Genomic DNA, 4,321 nt, shown 5'->3' with positions numbered 1-4,321 from the left:
ATTTCACCAACTTGAGCCTGTTTTGCCCATAATGGTAACTGGCCCCCCCCGGCCTGCTGAAGAGGGGAGTGATAGAGCAGCTTGGTGGCACCTGGCATCCAGCCAAGGTCAACTCATCACACCTTCCTTATTAACTGCTAAAAAGTCACCAGGCTTTTGAGTGGGGCTCTCCTTGCCACCAACATTGGCTAACACTATCAGTTTGAGCAGCAACACACCAACAAGAGCAAGGGCAGTACTTCAGGGGAGGAGAAATCATGCTTTTGAAGTGTGTAAGTGCAGAAGGGACATGCTGGACAACAAAAAGACATAGTTTCTAGGCTTACACAGGCATCCCAGAGTCCTGAGAGAACTGGCCGATGAAGTCGCCAAGCCACTCTCCATGATATTTGAAAAGTCATGGCAGTCGGGTGAAGTCCCTGGTGACTGGAAGAAGGGGAACGTTGTGCCCATTTTCAAAAAGGGGAGAAAGGAAGACCCCGGGAACTATCGACCTGTCAGCCTCACCTCTGTGCCTGGGAAGATCATGGAACAGATCCTCCTATTCAAGGCCAGGTTGGATGGGGCTCTGAGCAATCTGATCTAGTTAGCAGTGTCCCTGCTCACTGCAGGGGGGTTGGACTAGATGACCACTAGTGGTCCCTTCCAACCCTAAACATTCTATGATTCTATGATTTTACACTCTGGTCAGCCTGACAACTTGCCCTCTTTGCCATAGCCTAATGGCCAAATTTTGCAAACTGGTTCACAGTTACTGTGCTGGGATGGGGTAAGAAAGGGTGGTGCTTTCTCCCCCACTGAATATTGCTCAGAAGACCAATAGCACAAGAAGATGAACTGGCTGATTTGCTTTTATCAACGTTTCCATACTCAATTACAATTTTAGAAGCAGTATAACTGTACTTTGTATGAGAACCATGTGGTGTTTTACAGAATCATAAAATTATTGAAAGGGACTTTTGGACGTCACAGGCTGCAGTCCTCTTGCTCAAAGCAGGGCTAACTGAGGTTAGACCAAGTAGTTCAGTATCTTTTCCTGTGAAGTTTTAGAAACATCTGAGGTGGAAATCCCAGAGTATCTCCAGCCAGTGTGTTCCAGTTCTCAGCCACTCCCATATGCAGTCAAGAGTTTCCCTTGTTGCAACTTGCCAGGCACTTATTAATACACGCTCCTGGGAAGAGCCTGGCTCTATCTCCTCGATGCTCCTCCCCACCTCTGGAGGGTCCCCCCCAAAGCTTTCTCCTCCTGAAACTGAGCAAACCCAGCCTCTCCTCATGCATCACCTGCTCCAGCCCCCAAACCACCCTGGCTGCTCTCCGCTAGCCTCTCTCCAGTTTGCTGCCTCCCCCTTGGACCGTGGAGCCCCAAACCCCAGATGCAGCCTCACAAGCACTAGGAGGGGAATCATCTCTTGCTCCTGTAGCTCAGCAGATGTCAGGCCTTCACCAGCAACAGGGCACAGTGCCAGCTCATGCCCAGTGTGGTCTGCCAGCACCCATATGTCCTCCTCTGCTGCTAAACTGCCCAGGGCTGGTCCATCGCCAGCACACAGGGGTGCATGGTGTCACTCCGGCCCTGCTACATGGCTGCGCATTTGTCTTTACTCAACTTCTCGAGGTTGGTACTGCCCTGTTCCTCCAGCCTATGAATGTCTCACTGAACAGCTTCTGGGGCCTCCAGTGGATCAACCAGGCCCTCAGAAAACATTCTTGTTTAACAAAATCAAAAATAATTGGATTAGGAAAAATACTACACAACCAGGACTAATGCAGAACACTGTTACCGGTTAGGTAGCCATAAATCTCTATACTGATCGCAGTGAAGTTACTTCAAATTTTCATTGATGTAACCAATAAAGTTATTCTGGTTGGACTTTGTGTGTGTGTGTTTGCGTGCGTGGGCAAGAAAAGCACACCTGAAGACCACCATGTGAGCGGTTGAGAAGCTGCAGTACCGCTGTAGGTGAATTTCCAAACCCAGGGAAAGGGAATCCTGATTACACAAAGTTAATACAGTTATTTGAATAATCATCTTTTACATGCCACAGGTGTTCAATCTGATGCCAATTATTTAATTTCATTTCCTTTGCGGGATGCAAAGGGGAGCAATTGGAATTTATATACTCACATCTTGCCACTGGACAGAGGTTGCTGGTAAACTCACAAGCAGAAACTTAACCCTGATGCTTCCTCAGGTTTTCACTGTAAAAGAAGTTCAAGCCATTATTAGAGATTGTTCAGCGGATGGAGCGTGGCTCCCCCTCAGCGGGGGGGGAAGATGCGACCCATAGGTACCAGCTCTTGCAGGCTGTGCATCCCCAGAGCCCCAGGGCAGAGCAACAGGGAGGCACAGACGTTCTCCACAGCTATGCATTGGGAGGCAGGATAAAATATGCCATATTATCAACAAAAATATGGATGTTTTTACTATATGCACATGTGGTATGACCATTAACACTAGCAAACTCACCCTACGGACAGGTTCAGAGTTCTCAAGATGCAGTTTCTCCAGGCAACAGCAGGTTTGGGGGTGTGATTAGCACAGTCAGAACAAGCAAAAAACCAGCACAAAGTCATGGACACGTCCCACCTGTCTGATCAGCTAAAAAAGTTGTGTACAAGTCAGGCTTTAACTAATAAAAATAATTTTAAAGGAGAATTCATTTTGAAAAACTTCAAGCAGCCTGTTTAAGGAATTTCAGTAAGGAAAGCCAGTTCTGTACTTTAATACTTACCACTGTGTTTTGCAGCTGAAGTTGTCCAAAGTTAATTACATAAACCTCACTGCTTTCTGATACAGTAAGGAGGTACATTTTCTATGCAATGTGTTTCCTGTGATGCCTCGTCTTTCCTTTCTGTTTTATGCTGCTGGGGTACAAGTCAAATCAGAGGTGGAGACCATGCCTGTCAGACTCTCTGTATGCTAGACCTCTGTCAGACCTTTAACCGGGCAGGCCATGAACCTTTTAAAATGTTTTCTATCATAATGAGCAATCAGGTAGTGGTCTCGAATTTTGTGTTTTTAAATGACAGAATTGGCATCCTTCCTAGATTCAATAGCATTAGGGGTACTCGCGCTCTCTCCACCGCTGAAGAGACAAGTGCGTTACTGAAACTTCCTTCCTCTACGTAGAGGCTCAGGAAGGATGGAAAGTGTGATGCAATTTTGCAAACTTCAGACTTAATACCTGCATGTCAGGGTTACTGTTTAGGGTGAAGATGATGATGATGGGCATAAGAAATTGAATACCAGCTTCAGTAAATGGTAACTTTTACATTTTCTTCTGTGGCAGCTGTGTTGTTCTCTGCTGGCCATTAGTATCTAAAGCAAGTAATGATTTAGGTTATATTTTTACTTTTGACAGGGCAAAAAATGTTTAAAGGATCTATTTTTAAGAATTCCTTATTAGCCAGATCTTCCACTTACCTGCTCTGAAACTGCCTGTCTCACCAAGAAACAAATTCTGCTCTTCCTCCATCCACACCTACTTCCATAAAGATATATTAAAATAAGCAACTATTACTTACATGAGTAAAAGGTTGCAAGACTGGACATCAGTCACACAATATGGAGAACTGGGGATCACATGCCTCTGATAAAAGGTCAAGGGCATATTTCTACAAAGCATTTCTTGTTCAAGCAAGTCATATAAAGACCGTTTCTTAGAGAGCTACCCACATGAACAACGTGACAAAACCAGATTCTTGTGTGTTATGTGAACTTCAGTAATTTCAAAGTTATAGCTCCTATGACAACAATATGGTGTTTACCTGCTAGAATAAAAAATGATTTTTTTAAAAAATTACTTCACATTCTACAGAATTTTGTTACAGCTTCTCATTTTTCTTTTTAACCAAACCCCCCTACTTTTGAAAAGAGATTGGTGTTTAATAATGCATGCATTAAACTAGCAGACCTAAAAAAAACCCCAAACAACCAGGGCTTTTGTAGCACCATTATTTCATTAGAATGTAAGCTGCAAATTTAAGCAGTAATGGGCCAGAGTTACAAAAGGGCTTAATTACTTTAATCTAAAACTTTGGTCTAAAACCCTCTTTATCCATCCAAAGCCTAGCATTCCTCCCAGTGCTCACCCTCAGGGTCCGGTCCAGTCTGTGTCCTCCAGACCACCAAACAAAACATGGGCAGTGGCAAGGGGAACACTACGTTTCATGCAATAGCTCACCCACAATGACCACAAAGATCAGCCCGGGTGGAATTAGTTGTGCTTCGGTTTGCCCATCTAGAACAGAGACGTTTGATCTGCAATTGCCAGCTCATCTTACCTGTAATGGAGACAAGTTACTCTCTCCTCTTTCC

At 44.7% G+C, this 4,321-nt stretch overlaps 1 long non-coding RNA gene across 1 annotated transcript in view; it reads right to left on the bottom strand.

Moving 5' to 3' along the window:
• Positions 1 to 1,950: 1,950 nt before the first annotated feature.
• The window catches only part of LOC118452829, a 19,038-nt gene continuing 16,667 nt past the window's right edge, over positions 1,951 to 4,321 (bottom strand). Inside the window, exon 3 of the long non-coding RNA XR_004842686.1 lies at positions 1,951 to 2,202. This is a non-coding gene — a long non-coding RNA (uncharacterized LOC118452829). The remainder of the gene's footprint in view (positions 2,203 to 4,321) is intronic.

This window comes from Egretta garzetta, unplaced genomic scaffold (genome assembly GCF_000687185.1).
Source record: "Egretta garzetta isolate BGI_Z169 unplaced genomic scaffold, ASM68718v1 scaffold708, whole genome shotgun sequence".
In the NCBI taxonomy this organism is placed as follows: Eukaryota; Metazoa; Chordata; class Aves; order Pelecaniformes; family Ardeidae; genus Egretta; species Egretta garzetta.
The sequence above is the reverse complement of the archived record's forward strand: the minus strand, read 5'-3'. Positions and strand labels throughout refer to the sequence as shown.